The 12,524-nt window shown below is 45.8% G+C and overlaps 1 long non-coding RNA gene across 1 annotated transcript; it reads right to left on the bottom strand.

Annotated features, from left to right (window-relative positions):
* Positions 1 to 8,092: 8,092 nt before the first annotated feature.
* Positions 8,093 to 12,077, bottom strand: LOC135050873 (uncharacterized). Its single transcript, XR_010241890.1, has 4 exons — positions 12,003 to 12,077; positions 10,499 to 10,558; positions 9,400 to 9,459; positions 8,093 to 8,161 (listed from the first exon to the last, which is right to left on the bottom strand). It is a non-coding gene; the product is annotated as an uncharacterized LOC135050873 (long non-coding RNA).
* Between the last annotated feature and the right edge of the window lie 447 nt (positions 12,078 to 12,524).

The following is a 12,524-nucleotide window of genomic DNA, read 5'->3' as shown; positions in this document are numbered from 1 at the left end:
GAGCCCGGCTCGGGTTTTCCCGCCTGACTCGGAAACCCGAACGCGGCAAAACGTCATCATCCCGCTGTCGGATTCTCGCGGGATTTGGATTCCATATAAGGAGCCTGTGTCCCTTACAGTGTTGTTGTGTTGTGCTGCATCAGACCAGTGGTAGTGTCCTGTCCATCAGTCATTCCAGTGACAAGGCAGTCACAGTGGTATACGCTGCTGCTTACGACAGTGTGAAGAGCGCCCGTAGGGTGGGATGAATCACCTAGTATTACTATAATAGCTCCAAATGAAAGGGTTATTATCCAAATTAATTTTACAGGCTTTGCTGTGTGTGTGTGTGTGTGTGTGTGTGTGTGTGTGTGTGTGTGTGTGTGTGTGTGTGTGTGTGTGTGTTAGGGGTACGCTATCCTGTGCCACCAATATTGTGCATGTATTACATCTGGGCAAATTCCAGCACGTCCCATGTTGTTTGTGCCGCACACTTGTGTCGCTTAGCTTAGTCATACAGCTACCTCATTGCACCTCTTTTTCTTCTTTGCATGATGTGCTGTTTGGGGCCTAGTTTTTTTAAGTGCCATCCTGTCTGCAACTGCAGTGCCACTCCTAGATGGGACAGGTGTTTATTCAGCACACTTGTGTCGCTTAGCTTGGCCATCCAACGACCTCATTGCACATATTTTTCTTCTTTGCATTATGTGCTGTTTGGGGACTAGTTTTTGAATAGTGCCATCTTGTCTGCAACTGCAGTGCCACTCCTAGATGGGCCAGATGTTTGTGCCGCACACTTGTGTCGCTTAGCTTAGTCATACAGCCACCTCGGTGCAACTTTTAGGCCTAAAAACAATATTGTGAGGTGTGAGGTGTTCAGAATAGAGTGGAAATTAATGTTATTGAGGTTAATAATATTGTAGGAGCAAAATTACCCCCAAATACTGTGATTTTAGCTGTTTTTATGTTTAAAAAAAAAAAAAATCATCCAGATCGAAAACCAAAACCAAAACACAAAAGGGTGGTTTTGGCAAAACCAAGCCAAAACCAAAACACGAAAGTGGAATTATAACCAAAACCAAAACACAAAACATGAAAAGTCCCAGCCGCACATCTCTAATTTTAACATTGCACCAATATGGGGGAAAATACCTTAATCACACTACAAAGTGAAATGGTGCACCCACTAATCCGGCCCCCTAAGCGGTATGTGTTCGACTATTACCGGAAGTGACATATCCTGTCTATCTGTCACGTCCGACTGAACCTGAATGGCTTGATCTTGAAGAAGATGTGACGCCTGAAGAAGAGCGTTGTATATGGCCCTTAGTTCCAGAATGTTGATTGGAAGAACGGCCTCCTGACTTGACCATTTTCCTTGGAACTGCTCCCCTTGAGTGACTGCTCCCCAGCCTCTGAGGCTTGCGTCTGTAGTTAGCAGAATCCAATTTCGAATCCCGAACCGGCGACACCCTCGGTCAGGTGAGACGTCTGAAGCCACCACAGAAGGGAGATCCTGGCTTTTGGCGACAGACGTTTCCTCTGGTGCATGTGAAGATGCGATCCGGACCACTTGTCCAACAGATCCAGCTGGAAGGGTCTTTCGTGAAACCTTCCATACTGTAGTGCCTCGTAAGAGGCTACCATCTTTCCTAAGAGGCAGATGCAAAGATGCACTGATATCCAGGACGGTTTTAGGACGTCCCGCACCATTGACTGGATCACCAATGCCTTTTCCATCGGAAGAAACACCTTCTGTGCCTCTGTATCCAGTATCATTCCCAAAAACGGAAGTCTCCTTGTTGGGTCCAGGTGATATTTTGGCAGATTCAGAATCCACCCATGATCCTGGAGCAGGCAAGTCGACAGGGCAATGCTGTGCAACAACTTCTCTCTGGATGGTGCCTTCATCAGCAGGTCGTCCAGGTATGGTATAATGTTTACCCCCTGCATGCAGAGAAGAAATATAATCTCTGCAATTACCTTGGTAAACACCCTCGGTGCCGTAGAGAGGCCAAATGGCAGGGCCTGGAACTGGTAGTGACAGTCCTGCAATGCAAACCTTAGATAAGCCTGCTGAGGTGGCCAAATCGGAACATGAAGGTACGCATCCTTGATGTCCAGAGACACCAGGAATTCCCCTTCCACCAGACTCGAGATCACCGCTCTCAGAGACTCCATCTTGAATTTGAATACCTTTAAATACGGGTTCAGTGACTTGAGGTTCAATATGGGCCTTAACGAACCATCAGGTTTCGGTACCACAAATAGGCTGGAATAAAACTCCAGTTTGTAACCCTGTGTGATAAGATATTTTACTCAGGGATCTTGTCATTATGTTGCCCAAATGTGACTGAAATAATGCAACCTGGCTCCCACCTGCCTGTCTTCCAGGCAATATGTGCCCCTGTCATGCTGAGGGCTTTGAGGAAGCAGACCTGGAGGCCTGTTCCTGAGAACCTGCAGCAGCGGGTTTTCTGGGTTTACCTCTATTCCGTTTGAAGGTTGTAGAAGAACCCTTGGATTTGCCTTTAAATTTTGCTGTCCGAATGGACTGCAGAGTTGGAGCAGAGTAGGTTTTCCTAGCTAGTGTTCTGCAGAAGAAGGTATGTAGACTTACCCACCGTAGCCTTGGAAATCCACGTATCCAGTTCATCTCCAAACAGAGCCTCACCCATGAATGGTAGGCTTTCCATGCCTTTCCTGGAATCCGCAGTCCACTGGTTTAGCCACAAGCCCCTGCGTGCTGACACTGCCATGGCAGAGGTGCGTGCGTTGAGTAGACCAATTTCTTTGATGGCCTCCACCATAAAGTTAGCAGAATCCTGAATATGCTGCAGAAGTAAAAACAATATTGTCCCCGGTTAAGGAATCTAAACCATCAATTAGATTACCTGACCATAAAGCAATGGCCCTAGTGATCCATGCACAAGCAATAGTGGGTCTCTGGGCCACCCTGGCCGATGTGTATAAAGACTTGAGAGTGGTCTCAATCTTGCGGTCAGCAGCGTCTTTTAAGGATGCAGCCCTGGGAACCGGTAAGACTATCTTACGCGACAACCTGGACAAGATGCGTCCACAATCGGCGGGTTTTCCCATTTCTTCCTATCCTCTGCAGGAAAGGGAAAGGAAGAAATCAATCGCTTAGGGATCTGAAACTTTTTATCAGGGTTTACCCACATTTCTTCAAAAAGGCATTTAATTCCTTTGAAGCGGGGAAGGTAGCCCAGGATTTCTTTTTAGTATTAAAATAAGATTCCTCTTCATCTGTCTTGTCAGGAATATGTAGGACAGTTCTGATAGCCTCAATGAGGGCCTGTATTCCATGTGACAGGACGGCATTCCCCCCACTCGTATCCACTTCACCCTTCTCAGGATCTGATGTATCAGGATCCGTATCACCCTGCATGATTTGGGCCAGAGTACGTTTTTGTGGGCAAATGGCAAGAGCTTGGGGTGCAGGCATGGGAGCTAAATCTCTATTTATCAGGTCATCCATAGACTGCTGCAAGAAGTGTGTTTCCTTTTGATTATTAAACAGCTTAGTTTAAATATTTGAAATCATCCCTTTAATGGAAGCCAACCACGGGGGTTCAGCCACACTGGACTGGGAGTGAACACTATCCTGAGTACAGGGTAGTGAGTCCCCAGGGGATGAGAGACATTCAGCTGTACAAGAAACACAGTCCCTGGGCATGATTGTAAAACACACACACACACACACACACACACACACACAATGGGTGAACACACAGTATATGTAGGCAGAGTCTTAGAGAGACACAGAATTCAGAGGCAGCCACACAGCCCCCCTTTAGCAGTAGTAAAAACTAAGCTGGGTCGCAATAACTAAGCACCGGAGTAGTGCTTATAATATTAACACTGCTCCTCCTTCTCCTTAAGACCTCCTAGTGTCAGGTACACTGATGCCCCCAGTAGTGCAGTGCCAGATATACATACACTCCCAATAGTGCAAGATACACATACGCCTTCACAGTGGCGGAACTAGAGAGCGGTGGGCCCAGGTGCGACAAAATGTCCCCCCCCCCTCATCACATCCAAGTCCACCCCCTACCCGTGGCCTGGAGAGGATCTGGTGAGGGGGACCTGCTCTGGGCCAGAGAAATGGATACCTAGCAACAGTGCCATAATTAGACATTTTAGCACTGTGTGCAAGAAACTGCATCGGAGACCCAACCCTCCATGCAAAACAAGGGCAGTGCGCGCCGCAGGCGCGTGAAAAATATATAGGGGCGTGGCTTCGTGGGGAAGGGGTGTGGCCACAAAATAATACCAATTCATATAACGGTGCACAGTAGTCTCCATTATTCAAATTATGCTGCACAGTAGCATCACTACACCAGGTAGAGCCCCTTTTACACCGTATGGTGGACAGATTCCCCTTTTTACACATGACGGCAGACAGCGTCCACCTTTTTACACATTATGGCAGACAACGTCCCCTTTTTACACATTAAGGCAGACAGCGTCCCCTTTTTACACATTACGGCAGACAGCGCCCCCCTTTTTACACATTACGGCAGACAGCATTCCCTTTGTACACATTACGGCAGACAGCGTCCCCTTTTTTACACATTACGGCAGACAGCGTGCCCTTTTTACACATTACTGCAGACAGAGTTCCCTTTTTACACATAACGGCAGACAGCGTGCCCTTTTTACACATAACGGCAGACAGCGTGCCCTTTTTACACATTACAGAAGACAGTGTGCCCTTTTTACAAATTACAGCAGACAGCTTGCCTTTTTACACATTACGGCAGACAGCATACCCCTTTTTACACATTACGGCAGAGAGCGTCCCCCTTTTTACACATTACGGCAGACAGCGTCCCCTTTTTTACACATTATGGCAGACAGCGTCCCTTTTTTACACATTACGGCAGACAGCGTCCCCATTTTTACACATGAAAGAAAGAAAGAAAGAAAGAAAGAAAGAAAGAAAGAAAGAAAGAAAGAAAGAAAGAAAGAAAGAAAGACTTATACTTACTCTCTCCTCTGGCAGTCAGGCTCCTCGGTGCAGTTTCTGCAGAGATCCCGGGCAAGGGAGAAGGAGGAGGAGGGAGGTGTAGGAGGGAGCCGCAGCAGCGCTGTATAATTGGTGGAGGCGCTGCTGCTGCTGTCCTTCACCATAGGCTGTTCTCCGCCGCTGTGAATGCTGGGATGCGCTTCCCAGCATTCACAGCGGCGGAGGGTAGCCTATGGTGAAGCAGAGGGACAGCAACAGCAGCGCCTCTACCAATTACACAGCGCTGCTGCGGCTCCCTCCTCCACCTCCCATGTGGCCGCTGTGCTCCTCTCCTCGGCGGGCGGCTGTGTGCTGCGGGCGGTGGTTGCCTGCAGCACATAGCGGCATGTGATGAGTCAGTTTGACTCATTACGTGCTTTGGGCCCCTGGACAGTGGCGGGCCCCAGTGCAAGGCACTGCCTGCACTGGCGGTAGTTCCGCCACTGCGCCTTCAGTAGTGCAGTGCCAGATACAGTGATGCCCCCAGTAGTGCAGTGCCAGATACAGTGATGCCCCCAGTAGTGCAGTGCCAGATACACATACACCCCCAATAGTGCAGGATACACATACACATAATCCCTCAGTAGTGCAGTGCCATGTACACATATGCCACCAGCAGGGCCCCCAGTAGTGCAGTGCCAGATACCCCCAGTAGTGCCAGATACACAGATGCCCCCAGTAATGCCCCCAGTAGTGCAGTGCCAGGTACACATATACCACCAGCAGGGCCCCCAGTAGTGCAGTGCCAGATACCCCCAGTAGTGCCAGATACACAGATGTCCCCAGTAATGCCCAGTGGGGCAGTGCCAGGCACACATCCCCCCCAAGTGGTGCCATATACACAGGTACTGGTCACACAGTGCCAGATGCCCCCACAGTGCTGCTCTCCTCTGCCGACGCCTGTGCTCTGCTGCTGCTGCTCCCGCTGCTGGGGCTGGGCGCCAGGGAGGACAGCGCAGTGCGCGCCTTTCCTCCCCTCAGTCTGACCGTGATCTTAAATCACCGCCGCTGCCCGGGATCACCTGCTGCTCACGCTGCTGGTCCTGGGCCCCAGGGAGGAGAGTGCAGCGCGCGCTTCCCCTCCCCTCAGCCGAACTCTGCGATCAGCTCCTGTGGCTCGGACGGGAGCCGGGGAGGAATGCACAACCCCGCCCTCACATAAAAGAGGGCGTGGCTAATGCTCGGCAGGGCCTACCGGTGGGTTCACCGGCTCCCCGGTGGCCCAGTCCGAGCCTGGCTGCGCTCCAACCCTATTGCCGCCATTCCCACCGGTGACCCGCTAACTGGGATGCCGGCACTGTACTTACAACTCTTCAATCTTCAGGCTCTGTTAGGTGGTGGCGGCTTGCAGCGGGAGGGTACGCTGCACCATGGTGTGGCTTGCGAATAGCTCCCTCAGGAGCTCAGTGTCCTGTCAGCAGAGAAACGGGACCATTAACTCTCAGGAAGTTGGGCCATTCTCCCCCCTAAGTCCCACGAAGCAGTCAGGCTGTTGCCTAAACAACCCTGACTGAAAATAACAAACATTGGGGGAAAAAAAGTAGAAAACTGTTTAGGAGCTCTCCAAAGCGTGACCGGCTCCTCTGGGCAAATTTTCTAAAGGAGGGGCATAGAGGGAGGAGCCAGCCCACACTATTGATTTCTTAAAGTGCCCATGGCTCCTAGTGGATCCGTCTATACCCCATGGTACTAATGTGGACCCCAGTATCCTCTAGGACGTAAGAGAAACACCAGTTTAGTGTGAGAAAGTGGGTGTATTCTGGTGCTCTCCAGAGAATAGCTTTGATGATCACTTTGAGGTATTATCTCAAAACAAAGGTAAATTAGCATAACCTATTACTACCTGAGAAAGTAAAAGGAATACCATCTGTTGCATAGCAGCCACTGATGGACAGTGGTGAGATCCTGTCTTGTGCTACATTACACCTGAAATACGGTGACTCTGATACCTTGAAGCACTTTACCAGACTACACTTACATAGATTAGACCGTGTTCTGTGTTTAGGGGTTTTTATTTTTGTGATAATATCTCAGCGATCACTGAACCAAATCTCTGGAGAGCACATAAATGCACCCACTACACTCAGATTTCTGAGGAGCTTGTGGGTTTAGCTCCCATCTAATAACTGAAAATCCACTAATCCACTACGGCCCTCCTTGGTGGAGGTCTACTACACCTGTACTGTTCACTATTTAGGTGTGAGCATGGCGGCATTGGACCACTTACATACAGTATGTTGTTTATTAATAGGAATGAGTCAGAAACTTGGAGAAAGGTGATGGGGGGTCAAAGGGGACACCTGTATCGGGCCCCATGGTCCAGAGGTGCCTTACGGATACACCACTTAGTGTCATGCAAGGATGTGAGACATCTTCTCCAGATAGGGCAGTGAGCTATAGGTGGTGTGGGCATAGCTGCAGAGTGACAGGAGCCTCCCACACACAGTGACTGTGTGGTGCTAGTGTGCACCCGCTCCTCCGGGTCCAGCTCTGTTGCAGGCAGTTATGTGATGTGGCAGCAGCTCCGCTAGCCAGGATTCCTGTGCCCCAGGCTGGCCTCGTCTGGTGGGGTGTGAGGGCCGCATGGTACCTGCTGTGCAGTGTGAGGGTCTGGACACTGGGTAGAGCATCGCAGGTAAGTCTCTCATGGGGTAAGAGTGGATTGGTGGGGGGATACAGGGCTTTGGGATAGGGTGGGGGAGCTGGGAATGCAGCATGGAGTCATTGGGGAGAGACAGACTGTGGGATGTGTGGAAAGAAGGAGAGAGAGAGAGACACAGACTGTGACATGTGTGGCGGAGAAAGGATGAGATATACATATTTATATATGTTTATAAATATTTTATTAACAGTTTCTTATATAGCACAGCAAATTCTGTTGCACTTCTATCTATCTATCTATCTATCTATCTATCTATCTATCGAGATAGATATAGATAGATAGATAGATATATATAAATATATATATATATATATATAGATATAGATATATATATTTTTATATATATATATATATATATATATATATATATATATAAAAAATATATATATATATATATATATATATATATATATATAAATGTGAGGGCAGGCAGCTGGAACAGGTGGTCTCTCCCCAAGGCAAGGTGGTGTTCACGCTTCCGCTGGTCTTATCTGTAAAGAAAATAGTTTTGAGTCATATTAAACACACTGCATCATTTATTTCTACCTAAGCAAAAGTAATACTTTTTCTCTGGATATTATTTTTCTCCACATGTAGCAATATATAAATGGACATGTAACACATTGCTTCCCCTTGCAGTTGTATTTGATGTGTTACATGTCAGTTTAAAGTTTGCCACATTTGTACAATAGACTAATGAATATCTATGCTACATATACATATTACATGGAGATAAAATACATGTATAAACCTCCACTAATTCTTTCCTTAGCAATCTGATGAAACTAGATCAGCTAGTGAAGTATAACTCTAATTGTATTATGCACCCTCTGATGATAATTGTGTGTACATATCGGAGATAACTGCTGTGATCCCTCCATGGTACATCTGGGGCATCCTTAATATTTGTGGGTGTTCTCTGATCATGGCTGTTGTCAGGGGATATCCCACAAATACTGAATGCTAAGTCTGTACCGTAGTAACTTTTGGAGGAATTTCAGACAGGTTACATAGAGTTATAAATAACAAATTGGAGATACATTGGATGTAATGGATAACATTTTATAAATTAGAGGTGGATTACCAACTGCTGTTCTTCTATACACAATATCCCTATATACTAAAGAGACTAGCTACTAATAAGAGTAACCCCCACCTTATTATATAACTGTTCAGCATGTCTAAGCAATCGGGTAACAATAGTAGGAGATGGGACACTGCTGAGTGTTTGAGCTCAGGTCCAGCATTGGACCTTGCCCTCAGATCTCATCAAACTGCTCCCTCTATAAAGTACATATAGGTTACACATACTATATACTGATAAAGAATAAACCCTGCATTATACTTGCCCATACCTCCCAACATACCTGTCCCAAGAACCAGGACCCTGTGTGCGCAAAAGGTAAGTGCATCTGATAAAGGGGCAGAGCCCAGTGAGGAAAGGGGGTGGAGCCTTGCAGCACCCCTATTTGTATTACTGTGAGGGCGTGCCTAGTACTCGCAGATGGAGGACAATTGGAAAGTATGTACCTTCCTGACATTCAGCTCCCAATAACATGTGTATGCATTTTATCCTTTCATTAGGGAAGCACTTTATAGAAGTTTCCTACAGTATAAAGTATACTTATTGTATGTTAGTGTAAGACACCACCATTGTTAGAAGGTGTCTCTGGAAGATGTCTGCCTCTTTATTACTGAGCTAATAATAAACAGCGAACAATATTATTACCTGCTCCGGAAGCTGGTGCCTTGGGGGCCCGCGCCTCTTATAATCGCCTTCTTTTGGCACCTGATAAGTACAATGTAAATGTTATTCTATATTTATCCAGTACACATAGGGGATGATGCAGAGCTGAAGTCTGTGCACGGAGCATATGTTGCATGTTATCTCACTGTGCATGTTCCATGACAAAGCGTACACAGCTATGGACAATGCAGAGCCATACCATCTCAGACACATCACCACTTGTGTAGAGTTGGCGACATTAGACATTCTCCTATAGGCTTATAGTGGGAGTTACAATGCATTGCCGGCTATACAGAGCTGTGCGCACACCTAAGTACACCTGTTGTCTGATGGATCTTTTGTACCGGGTATAGTGCTGGCTCATATGCAGACTGATAATGAAGCTGGCTATAGTACCAAGCATATGGATAGGGGCATGGCGGTCACAAAGATGTGTATAACTCTGCATATGGGATATTATTGGTATCAGTGGCCCAGTCTATGGTCAGTATACTGCTGTGATGCAGGTAGGCAACTATGAGCCAAAGGAAACTGTTGGCATGCACCTTGCCACCGGTAGAGCCACCCAAAATATCCTAAGGATCCAAGTGACAGTGCATGCGTGACCTGAGCTCACACATGCTACAACCACAGGACAGTCAGTGCTGAGGCATCAGAGGAATCAGATTGAATACCTATTTGCAATCTGCCACTCACATAGCAGGAAGTTGAGCTCTGAGGACCAACACCATCCCCATCAGGCCCATTATAATGAATGGGCCTGTTACAAAAAACATACAGAAACTGGAGTTTCCGCACATGTAACAGACCCATTACTGATAATGAATAGACAAAGATTCCAATCATCACAAAGATGTATCTGTAGCAGCTTATTGCAGAAAGTGTTTTCTTTTTCTGACATCAAGCATTTTATACCATCCTCTAAGGCTCCTGATGTGCCCCTGACTGGTGTAACTACATCTCTTACCTCACTTGTTACTCAGTGATTTATGTCACATGTAGTAATCCCACTATCTGACCCATTATAGTTCTGATCTGTCAAGCAAAAGCTTATTTGTAAAAACATGAAAATAATACTTACAGGGACAGTCCTTATCATCCCTGGCAAGGCGTGGTCCGGCGTCCCGCTTCCTCTTCCCTCCTGTCATTGCAGAATGGACATTGCATGTATTAAGTTAGAGATATTTCATTTTAGTACAGATACATAATCATATAATAGTATAGTAATTTTTGTATGAACATGTAAATATTTATAAGGTTCCACTATTGGTTCATTGTTGTAGACTTTGGGGGTACCCAATTAGCCACGATAATGCAGTTTTGCGATATTTTATTGCATCTGTGATAACTTGGTATCCAATTAACTGTGAAAAGTTATAGGCTAAAAGTCTCAATGGGGTTTATCACAAATTTATCTTCACCATCTCTGAGCAGGGGATAAGTAGTGTAAAATCCCTATTTTAAGGTAAAATGTCAGGATTTGGTTTAGAACTCCTGGGACACCCCCATGAATGACTAATTAGGCATTTAGATATTTTCAATTATTTTTAAATCGCCAATAATGACATTCTTTTTTATGGTCAAAAATGTAAAGTTATGGAAATTGGGTTACAAGGTATGGAACAGGTATATTAAGGTGCTTTATGAGTGTATCAAGTGTTTTTAGACTTGCAGGTGGGAGTAATCGGTCCATTTCCACTTTCTTTAAGTTCTCTACAATGACCCAAAAATATACTTAATACCCATTTTTTATATACCCCAGATTTAATGAGAGCACATATCTATAATTTTTTAACATTTAAAAAAAAATGCATAAAACAGCCATTTGAGCCAATTTAATTACACCAAATGGTGTTATTATGGCCACTAATAGACTTCTATAATATTTTCCTATATTAGTTTGGCTTCTTGGAGGGGTACAGGTAGATTTCCCCATTTCTCCTATACTTACTTATCTCTGATTTTGATGGCTAGAATTAGGCGAATCCTGTTATCACCATTTTGGAATAGGATAAGTGCTATAAACGGGAGCGCACAGGCTGCAATAAGCTGATGGGTGTGATAACTTTAGCCGCGAGTGCTATGTAACCTCTAGCTCATCTTTCTACTCAGTGGTAATGAGTGGTAACCCCAGAGGTTAGTGCGGTGCACAGGGCAGTGGTGAGGAGATGGCACACAGGTGAACGTATATGTTTGATATGTAAACAGAATGCCGACATTGTCATAATATCAACATTGAAAATGTAGACAGAATGTTTAATAACCAATTTCAGGGTTAGATTTAGGCTGCAGTCAGGGTTAAGGTTATTTCGATAACTCTATTGAAAATCAGATTGTCAACATGCTAACTCACAATGTCGACATACTGGCTCTATCAACATTATGTCAGTGTCAACATTTGACTTGTCAACATCCTATCAATGTCAACAGTCTGACCATGTCAATATTAAGATTATAGAAGTTTCCTACAGTATAAAGTATACTTATTGTGTGTTATCGTAAGACACCACCATTGTTAGAAGGTGCCTCTGGAAGATGCCTGTCTCTTTAGTACTGAGCTAATAAGCAGGGAACAGTATTATTACCTATTCTGGAAGCGCCTGCCTTAGATGGTGCCTGTCTCTCCTCCGGTGGTGCCAGCCTTCTTTTCTTATCACCTGATAAGTACAATGTAAATGTTATTCTATATTTGCTCCTACACACATAGGGGATGATGCAGAGCTGAAGACTGTGCACGGAGCATATGTTACATGTTATCTCACTGCGCATGTTCCATGACAAAGCGTACACAGCTATGGGCAATGCAGAGCCATACCATCTCAGACACATCGCCACTTGTGTAGAGATGGCGGCATTAGACATTCTCCTATAGGCTCATAGAGGGAGTTACAATGCATTGCCGGCTGTACAGAGCTGTGCGCACACCTAAGTACACCTGTTGTCTGATGGATCTTTTGTACCGGGTATAGTGCTGGCTCATATGCAGACTGATAATGAAGCTGGCTATAGTACCAAGCGTATGGATAGGGGCAGGGCAGTCACAGAGATGTGTATAACTCTGCATATGGGATATTATTGGTATCAGTGGCCCAGTCTATGGTCAGTAT

Source organism: Pseudophryne corroboree, chromosome 2, assembly GCF_028390025.1.
Source record: "Pseudophryne corroboree isolate aPseCor3 chromosome 2, aPseCor3.hap2, whole genome shotgun sequence".
Classification (NCBI taxonomy): Eukaryota; Metazoa; Chordata; class Amphibia; order Anura; family Myobatrachidae; genus Pseudophryne; species Pseudophryne corroboree.
The sequence above is the reverse complement of the archived record's forward strand: the minus strand, read 5'-3'. Positions and strand labels throughout refer to the sequence as shown.